Source organism: Malania oleifera, chromosome 12 (genome assembly GCF_029873635.1).
Source record: "Malania oleifera isolate guangnan ecotype guangnan chromosome 12, ASM2987363v1, whole genome shotgun sequence".
NCBI classification, from domain to species: Eukaryota; Viridiplantae; Streptophyta; class Magnoliopsida; order Santalales; family Ximeniaceae; genus Malania; species Malania oleifera.
The window spans coordinates 31,995,553-32,006,537 of NC_080428.1; the positions used below are offsets into that span (position 1 = coordinate 31,995,553).

Consider the following 10,985-nt stretch of genomic DNA (forward strand, 5'->3'; position numbering starts at 1 on the left):
TGTATAATGTGATCCGAGTAGTACAATAGCAAGAAAAAGCATGGTGATGGAAAAAGAAAACAAAAGAAAACAAAAACAAAAATCACGTGTGCCTCAGCAGAACATTACATATATTGAGGGAGCAAAAAGAAGCTAAACTGGTTAGCCCTAAACTTATTGTAATCGGAGTTAGAAAGGGAGCCTAAATTAGAGTAAGATGAGATTTCTTCCGCCCTGGCAGCGTACTAAGCTTGGGTCATTTCCTCCATCAGATGATAGAAGACTGGAGTGGGAGGGGAAGGTGGATTGCGTGGATTATATGGTAGAATGGGATTGAACGTGTGGAAAGGCAGTGGAAGGGGAAACTACAGCCCGTGAAACTCTGGGTTAGCCTCTGAAGACTATGAAGGTGGATGGATGTTGGAGGGTATTGAAGGCTGTCTATCTGCAGGGATCACCCTTGGTGTCCGTATCTCTTCCCGAGCACCACTTAGGTATTGCCGACCTCCTGAAAAGGACCCTCTTCGAGGCACAGCTCGAAGCCACCTGCGAGGAATTTGAATTGCATTCTCAACTTGGGCATTTACTATTCCCATGAAAGAGCTCCTCTTCTTGGTAGAACCCGAAGCCATAGACATTGGCAGGAGGTTGGGACGAAGCTTAGGATGAGTTCGGGGAAGATTCTGGTGATAAAACATACCCTGAGACTAGTGGAGATGACATTGTCGAGGGAACCCAATTAGTGCCGAGCAGGGGAACGATGAGAAATATGGTGTTGTGTGGTGAGAGTGATGGAAGGGAATTCAACGAGGTTGAAGGGAGGTGGTAAGAGCGTGAGATGAAGAGGCAAGGGTGAAACAGGTTTTTAAATGAATTTTGACCTTCCCGACCAGATCGTGTCCAACCACAGTGCTAGTCGCAGACATGGTTGAACCTCTTGGTATTTTCAATTATCAAAATAGGCCTGGGCTAGACCTAGTCGCCTTAGTGTGGGATGGTCTCCCCTCTAATCGCACCCCCAACTTAAACCTTACTTACCCTAAAGACTCCAAGTTTATTTAGTCTACTATTTACAACCTATGGACTCAAAAAGAAAAGAAAAATTCTCAGGTTGCCTCTCAGAAGTGCTAAGTTTACCATATTTAGCCAGATGTGCTTAAGCTCATCTCAAACTCAACCCAGTTCAAATTTAAAATTGGCCTCCCCCTTTTCCTTATCACACCTAGTGTTGTTTACCCCCAACTTTTTCTCTAAATGGGAGACCAAATCATGACTTGTAGTAGGTTGCTTGTAAATGTCTCCTACTTTAGTGGTAAAGGGATGCTCAGGCTGAAGTGCACTATCCCAATGATCCCTCCACAAAATTGAAGAAGCCACTTCCCCAAATATTTTATCAAGCAAGTCCTTGTCCACAGCTTGGACTGTTTTAAATGGATGTTGGGAAGTATTAAATATTTTCAGCTTAACCTACCTATGGTCCAAGAAGATATCCATAATCCCTACCCTGCATTGAATGCATGCGTTAGCCATGACTAAGAATGGTTGTCCCAAAAGGACAAGGATTGGGTTCGTGGAAGGTTCCATATCCAAGATAATGAAATCTATCGGGTAATAGAACTCTTCCACCTTGACTATTACATCCTTTACCACACCCTAGTGTTTCTTTAGAGATCGATCAGCAAGACATAATGTGATTGGAGTGGCTGTAGCTTCCCAAGGTTGAGTTTTTGGTAGGCCAAGTACGGTAGGATATAAATAGTTATGCATGAAATAGTGGGTGATCCGGGGTCTTTTAGCTTAGGGATGAGGTGCCCTAATTTCATTGAGCTCATGTTCTCGGCTTGCTTAACCAATTCATCCATGTGCACCCTTAACTCTTGCTCCTACGTTGATAAGTCCTTAAACTCTTTGAACACAAGCAATTTCTTGGTGCCATCTAGGAGAGGCTTGTCAACCCTTACTTGCTTAAACATGTCCCATATGGACTCCGTTGAGGTCTCTTTCTGAAATATGGATGGTGTAAAAGGGGTTGATGGATATGCTATTGGATGGACATGAAATGACCTATGAGGGGTGAAGTGAGTTTTGGTCTTTCCAGTGGTAGGTTAGGGGTTAAGGGGCTTATATTCTAAACTAGAGGAAGATAACGTGCAAGAATCAGCATTGGGTACTACACTAGTTTCTTCCTCATTCTCTCCCTTACTTAATTGCTCCTCAGTTTCATTATCGGTCATCCTACCACTATGGAGAGTGGTCATCGCCTGGGCTTACTCAAGGTATCATGAGGGACCAACATTCGGTTGATATTCCACCCCATATTGTCCCTTTGGGTTCACTAAAGGCTGACTTGGCAATTTTCCTTCATCTCTTCGACTCAAAGAGGTAGCTAGTTGCCCTAGGGTGGCTTCTAAATTTGTGATGGACTAGGAGTGGGAATGAAGGAGTTGCCAATCAATTAGACAATCAGCTTCAATGCTTTTAAGGGCTTTCAACACCATCTCCTGAAATGTGTCATACTTAGGCAGAAAGGGAGGCGGCATCTAAAAGGTTGAAGATCTAGGGGCTAAATCAAGATGATTTTCAAAATTTTGGTATGGATGAGGGGGTGGAGCATTAGAGGTTTATGGATGTCTTTGGGATTGGAACCCCAGAGCTTGCGGCCTCCAGGAGAAGTTGGGATGTTGTTTTCACCCAGGGTAATACATATTAGAGTAAAGGTCGATGGATGGCCTATCATACCAATTATGGGTGGTTTTCACTTCCTCTTGCACAAGCTTAGGCTAGGAAGGCATGTGTGGGCAATTATAACATGTATAGGAAGGATCAAAGCAGATTGCACAAACCTTTACACACTCCAATGTATGCGATTACGATCCTAAGGACAAGCATTGATCTAAATTCATTGATATGGAGCGCAGGGTAGGGCCTAGGTCATGGTTTGCAGCCAACTTGTAAACTCCCTTAGATTTAGAAGTGGATTGGTTGGGGGTCTACAAGCAGTAGCCATATGCTGCTGATAATTCTCAGCTAGGTTCTCGAAGAGAACCCATGCCTTATTCTTATGCTTTGTGAGGAAAGTACCTCTGCACGAGGCATCAACCATGGACCTATCTCTCTCGACTAACCCTTCATAAAAGATTTGTACTAATTGCCACTTGGGGAATTGATGATGTGGACATTTATGAAGTAGGTCCCTAAAAAGCTCCTAGGTCTCAATGAAACATTTCCTATCCATCTGTGTGAAACTTGTGATTGCCCTTCATAGATAGTTAGTTTTTCTAATTGTAAAGTACTTTTTCAAGAATTCATGTTGCATGGTGGCCTAGTTGGTCACCGAGTTCGACTCTAAGGAAGTCAGCCAATATTTGGCCTTATCCTTTAGAGAGAATGGAAAAAGCCTAAGGCGAAGGGCATCATCACTAAAATTAGGTATACAGATGGTGGAGTAGATCTCCAAGAACTTATCCAAATGCTGATAAGGATTTTCAATGGAGTCCCTATTAAAGGTGGGTAGCATCGAGATGAACGAAGCCTTAATTTCAAATTGTATTGCCTGAACATTTGGGAACCGGATGCAAGATGGAAAGGTGTATGCATTAGGCACAAAGTAGTCCCTAAGAGGCTGAAGGGGTTGCCCTCCAACCATAGGTAGTCAAGGAGCTCGAGGTTCCAGGATTTGTTTAGCGGGAATTGGTGGGTTATTTTCAACCATGACTTTTAGTTCAGACGACTCAACTTTCTCTAGATTAGAGATAGGTTTCCTAAGGGACCTATGGGATTTTTCAATCTCAAGAAATATAGGAATTATCTTTGGTTCCAAAGAATGCAAACCAAACACACACACTTTTAAGCACAAAGATTTAAACTTCAATATGTAACCAAGAAAATAAAAACAAAACCAAAATATATACAGACAAAGCAACAATATCCTAAGAGAGAAATTATCTAACAATTGTACCTTTGTACTCGGTGTTAGCCCAAATAAGGCTTTCACCTCGTGTTTTGATGATAAGAAATGAAGAAAAGGTTTAATGACATTGTGTGTTCAAGTAATGATGTTTTCCAGGCAACTTAGAAAGCCAAAACCAACAGAGCTTCGAAAGATCACCAACAAAGCTTAAAAGTATGTGATATGACTTGAAGAGATCAAAAAGGGAATCTCAAAGACATCTGAAGATGGAATGAACTCAAAGCTTCAATAAAATCATGAAGTTTCAAAGAACAAGAAATGTTCATATTGTTAGGAAATCTTTATGTAAGTACTTCAAAGTTAAAAATGTCATTATGAATGAAATGAATCTTATTAGGGGACAAAAATGGACTTAGAGAATTTATTTTTATGTCCCAGAAAATGTTTTTCAAGAGTAAGAAAGCAAAGAAACTAAATGTCTTTAAAAAAGAAGGAAGGAAAAGTGGTTGTGTACTGCCTAGGCGACCGAGGTTAAATCCTCAGGCAACTAAAGATTTTTGCTGAAGAAAATTAAACAGGCAGTGTACCTTTATGCACCTAACCCTGTGTCTTCTAGCTCCTGAACATACCTCAGGCTACTGAGGTTGCACTTTGGGCAACCGAAGTACGGCAACGGGCAGATTTTTTAAACCTCTCTTTTTCAAATTTGATTGACTTGCGCCCTAATATTTTTGGAAACTTTGAGGGCACTCAAAGGAAACTTGGGGAGCACAAATGAAAGTGTTTTTGAAGCCTATATATACATGGTTTTTGAGAATCAAAATATACCAAGCATTGAAAATTCCTTCAAGATATCTTTGCCTCAAAGCCTATTGCTATTTGTTTTCAAATGCTCTGAATTGTTGCGAAAATTTTGAGAAATCTCTGAGCTTTTACAACTTCTCTGAAGAATCTAACTTAAGTTCTTGATCCTCATCAAAGAGAATTATTTGACGATTCCAAGGATTGTTTGGATCGTTGGCTAAGCAAGGGGCTATTTCTTAGACAGGTGGGCTTTAGCCTAAAGGAGTGACCGAACTAGGGGACATCGTTTGGAGAGGTAAGCCCTATCCTAGTGAAGGAGTGTTTGAGAGTGGGGTATCACTTGTAATCAGGTTTTGTTCCACCCATCAAAGGAACAGGTTTAGTGAATCCTTTGGTGGTTTGGCCAAGGCAAGGACGTAGGCTGGGTATAAGCCGAACCTCGTAAAAATCTCCGTCTCACTCTCTCTTTCCCTATTCTTTATTTTCAGTGCATATTTAAATTACGTGGATGGTTTAAATTTGAAAATCATATAAACTATGTATATTTGGAAATCAAACAAACTTAAGGTTTAATTTTGATTTGGGTTGCGGAAATCGAAAGGGAGTACATTGGTTATGCCATATCTTGCGAAAACCATACGGGAGTACGTTACTTGGTTAACATCCCAAAGATAAATTTACCAAAAGTTTATTTGAGTTCTAAATATTTGAAAAGAGTAATTTGATTCATCTATACATGGCTTTACATCAGCAAGCATAAATTCTCATTCACTATAGGGCTTGGTTCAAATTTGACAAATATCAACAAGCAACCATCTTGAGTTGTTATATTATATAAGTGTTGTGTATTGGCTTGTTTGTTTACTTTCTAATTTTAGTTGATTGTTTTGGTTAAATGATTGGATGTTTGTATGGTTAGAAAATTAAGTAAAGAAAAACTAAGTTCTTAAGTGCTTAACAAATTAAACAAATCAATCATGAATTGGTTAAAGAAATAAAATAAGTTTAAGAATTCTAAAAAGGAATTAAAAGAAATTTTTAAAAGCCAATTCACCCCCCTCTTGGGAAGCTATTCCTAATTTCAATTGGTATCAAAGTGGGGTTATAGAAACTTTTAACTAGAATCTATAAAAAGATCGTAATGGCTAACTTAGGCGTAGCTCCCTTAAGAGAGGGACAATCTTCAACTAGGCCTCCTATCTTTTGTGGTGTGAACTACACGTTTTGGAAAAAGAGAATGCAAATCTATCTCCAAACGATGAATTGTAAAGTATGGGAAGTTGTTATAGATGGAGATCAAATTCTCACTAAGATAGTAGATGAAAAAACAAATCCCAAAAGAGAAGAAAGATATGACCGATCAAGATTATAAAATGCTCCAAACAAATTCAAGTGCTATAAATGCTTTATATTGTGTCTTGGATGCTAATGAATTTAATCGAGTAATGACTTGTAAATCAGCTAAGGAAATATAGGATAAGCTAGAAGTTACTTATGAAGGAACAACGGATGTTAGGGATAATAGGGTTGACATGCTCACAAGCGAGTATGAAGCCTTTAAGATGAACCTGGATGAATCAATTACAAATATGTTTACTAGGTTCACTCACATAATCAATTCCCTAAATGCATTAGGAAAAACCTACACTACTTATGAAATGATAAGGAAAATTCTTAGAGGGCTACCAACCATATGGGAACCAAAAGTCACTGCCATAACCGAAGGAAGAAATTTGACAAACACTTCCTTAGATGAGCTTATAGGTTCTCTTCTCACATATGAAATGGCAATGAATGAAAAGAGTGGGAAAACCAAAGCCCAAGAAAAAATAGCCTTTAAAGCCTTAGAGGAAAACTCAAGTAGTGAAATGGATGAAGATGAAAAAGCCTTCATATCTAAAAATCTAGCAAGGATACTAAGAAGGAAAAACAAATTCAAAAGAAGAAATCAAGACTCCGAATCAGAAGAAAAATATATTAGCAAAAAGAAATCAAAGAATAAAACTCCTAAATGCTACAATTGCAATGACGCTGGACATTTAAAACTGGAATGTCCACTATTAAAGAAAGAGTCTAAAAAGAAAAACAAAAAGGCCATGAAAGCCACTACTTGGGATAATACAAGTAGTTTGGAGAATGAAATAAGTGACCAAGAGGTTGTTTACACGTGCTTTATGGCATAGGACAACGAAGAAAGCTCTTCAACTAAATCTTCAAATAATTCTTGTAGTGATGAATCAAGTGATGAGGGTATGTCATCTTATGATGAACTTCAAAATGATCTATTCAAAGTACATAAGATGCTGATGAAAGCAAACAAACAAAACATCTCATTGAAGAATAAGAATCAAAGTTTAATGAAAGAGTTAGAATTCCTAAAGAATGCTGAAAGAGATAAAGACTCAAAACTCAAGCAATTCGAACATAAGTATGAATCAGCAATGAAAGAAATAGAATCCAAAAATCTTGCTAAAAAAGAAAACAACTTGAAAATTGAGAAACTAGAAAGCCAGAATGACCAAATGATAGAGGACCTTCGATCCTTATCCTCTACCTTATATGAGAAAGATATGTATATTTCTGAATTAGAGGATAGAATCATAAAATTATCTTTAGAATTAGAAAAATCATTAAAGAAGGTTGACAACAAGAAAGACATAGAGTTAAATGATCTCAAGAATCAAATCAAAGATAAGGATAAAATTATTTACAACTTCACAAAAGGAAAGGAAAACTTTGATAAGATGATTGGTTTACAAAGAATGTCTCTAAATAAAGAAGGCATTGGTTTCAATGGAATTGAAAATAAAAAGAAAAAGAATTCTTACATGGGATATATCTCGAAAGAATCCAAAGACTATACTTGCACATCGTCTAATGCCTACACAAACACCATATGCTATCAATGCAAGAAAAAGGGGCATATAAAGTTTGAATATCCGTTTAAGAGGAAAGGTGTTAAAACCAAACAAGTATGTAAAATAAAAAGAAACCTCCATTGAAAAATCCTTCGGACCCAAGAAAATATGGGTACCAAAAATAAAATAAATGACTTCACACATATATATAATAGAAAATGGCATTGTTGGCAAAAATCATAGGATGATTTTTTTAAGGCTCAACTTAAGGAAATATATATAGAAAATATCAAATCTGAGCTTATAAGTACCTTGATGTTACATGCTATATGCTTACTTGCCTACATGTGATGTGTTGGCTTGATTTAAATTGAAAAGTATGGCTCATTATGTTAAAAATTGAGAATGAAATTATTGAGTTTAAGCATAAAATTTTGATATAAGGATAATTCTTGAATCATTATACAATAAGGGAAATAAGTTAGAAAGGTTCAAAACAAAGAAATTAGAAAAATTCAGAAGTGGAAGCACTTTGGTTGACTGAGAAGACAACCTCAAGCTCCTAAATGTACCTTAGGCGCCTGAACTCTAAACCTCAGACAACCGAACAGGTACTGCCTATTGAAATTTCACCTAGGAAATTCGTCAGGCGTCTACACTTATTCTCAGGCGCCTAAAGTCGCGGAGTTCTTATATCTAAAACGCACGAAACCCTATTTCATTTATCCTCTAGGCTCCTGAACTAAAACCTACCACTCACCCGAAGTGCCAAACATCTTACCCCCTTCAATCTCCAACGCTAAATTCTTAGATTTCAAGCTTCTAAGTTCGATTATACATACTCTAGGGTTTGAAAGGAACCATCTGCTGCTCAAAGAAACCTCATGATGCCTCGAACCAAGCAAACGGCAAGTCGTGGCTCATCCTCTGGTAAAGATGACCCAAATATCGAACAATGGTTGGTATCTTCTCAATCTAAACATCGTTATAGGACTAGTCTCCTTACAATTGAACCAATCTTTGGTAAGGTACTTGATCTCCAATTCTACTAATTTGAATTTCCTGAGATTTTAACTTTGTTCCAAAACATTGGATGGAAAAACTTCATTGAGTATCAAGCCAAGGGGATATTTCCTAACTTGATAAAAATTTTCTATGCAAACATGACTCTTGGGGAAAATTCTTTATCAACGAATGTGAAGGCTAAGAAGATAGTGCTTTCACTTGAATCCTTAGCATCTATTCTGAATGTCTCTCCTGGAAATTTTGTATGTCCAACATTAGGACAATCATGGATGCTTCAACAAGATTTTACACCTGAGGAATTTTTTCCATTAGTCATGGAGAATGAACCAACTTACTTTGGGCATCCACCATTGTATAAGCAACTAAACCTAAAAGCTCAAATTCTCCAGAAAATTATCACCGACAACATTCTACCACAAGTTGGATCCTATGACCATCTTTCGTATGCCGATTGTTTTGTTATGTGGTGTTTGTTAAAAGGAAAGAAACCTGACTTAGCCAGCCTTATCATAAAATGGATGTGGGCTAAGCTTGATGCATCTCGAATTACCCTTCCTTATGGTGGAGCTCTCAGCCTTATTTTTTCAAAACTAAGTATTGTCTCACCGACAGACTTGTTCATCAAGATGACTAGATATGAACTCTTTACCTCAAGTACTCTAAAACAGGTGGGATATGAAAAATGAAGAGCGATTGCTGCACCTCCTCTTTCACCTCAGACTCGACCACAAGAATCTGTAACTAAAACTCCTTCTTGGTTCATACCATTCTATAATGAATTCACATCTTTCAGCCGAGATATATGCGATGGTCTTAAATCCCTATATCAGCGTCTTACACGCATTGAGCTAGCATGAGCTAGTTCCTTACATGGTGATCATATGGACACTAGCTCCATACCCCGCAGTGATGATTTAGCTGAAGCATCTGAAGAAGAGGAAGGAGAAGATGAAGAAGAAGAAGAAGAAGAAGAAGAAGAAGAAGAAGAAGAAGAAGAAGAAGAAGAAGAAGAAGAAGAGGAAGCTGGCAATGACGAGGAAGAGGAAGATGAAGAAGAAGAATAAGAAGAAGAAGAAGAAGAAGGTTCTCAGCAATCCAAAGGAAAAAGAATTGCTGAAGATAGTGACACTGAATCTGATACATAGACTATTGATTATGTTTTTGTTACTTAGTATGCTACACATGCTTAAATTCTAAATGTCATTTTTTTTTTTGTTGATGTAAAAAGTATGTGTAAGCAAAGACTATGAGTCTTTCTATGTATTTGGTTCTAGTTCTAAAATTTTGAAACTTTGAAATGCTTTGTTATCAGTTTAATATAAGTTCTACTGTTAAAGATAGATGTGCAATTATGACTTAAAAGAAATGATTGAGTATGCCAATTGTCAAGGGAAGTGTTATGTTTTTATCACTTGGTTCTCTAGATGCATATAGTCCTTTGCTCTTTGTATTAAAATTGTGGACCCTTTTTGTATGATGTCAAAGGGGGAGATGGTTTAGAAAGAGCAAAAATATTAATGAAATATTGAGCTGAACTAAATGAAATATTGAATATGAATTGAATATTTGAGTTAAATGATATATTGAGTTGAATGTTGAAAAATGCTATATGAAAATTGACTATGCAAATACAAGGTGGGATATATTACTTGAATCTATGCTTATTGTAAGGGGAAGCATTTTACAATTTTTTATAAATTTTTGCTCCTTATTTGTCATCATCAAAAAGGGCAAGATTGTTAGCCTAAATAAGGCTTTCACCTCATGTTTTGATGATAACAAATGAAGAAAAGGTTTGATGACATCGTGTGTTCAAGTAATGATGTTTTCCGGGCAACTTAGAAAGCCAAAACCAACAGAGCTTAGAAAGATCACCAACAAAGCTTAAAAGTATGTGATATGACTTGCAGAGATCAAAAAGAGAATCTCAAAGACATCTGAAGATGGAATGAACTCAAATTTTAAAGAGAATCATGAAGTTTCAAAGAAAAAGAAATGTTCATATTGTTAGGAAATCTTCATGTAAGTACTTCAAAGTTAAAAGTGTCATTATGAATGAAATGAAGCTTATTAGGGGATAAAAATGGACTTAGAGAATTTATTTTTATATGCCAGAAAATGTTTTTCAAGAGTAAGAAAGCAAAGAAACTAAATGTCTTTAAAAAAGAAGGAAGGAAAAGTGGTTGTGTACTGCCCAGGCGACCGAGGTTAAATCCTCAAGCAAGCAAAGATTTTTTCTGAAGAAAATTAAATAGGCAGTGTACCTTTAGGCACTTGACCTTGTGTCTTTAGGCTCCTGAACGTACCTCAGGCTACTGAGGTTGCACTTTAGGCAACCGAAGTACGGCAACAGGCAGATTTTTTAAACCTCTCTTTTTCAAATTTGATTGACTTGCGCCCTAATATTT

The 10,985-nt window shown here is 37.2% G+C and overlaps 1 non-coding gene across 1 annotated transcript; it reads left to right on the plus strand.

The window, feature by feature from the left end:
• Nucleotides 1-3,140: 3,140 nt before the first annotated feature.
• Nucleotides 3,141-3,246, plus strand: LOC131145286 (small nucleolar RNA R71). Its single transcript, XR_009134069.1, has one exon. It is a non-coding gene; the product is annotated as a small nucleolar RNA R71 (small nucleolar RNA).
• Nucleotides 3,247-10,985: the final 7,739 nt, after the last annotated feature.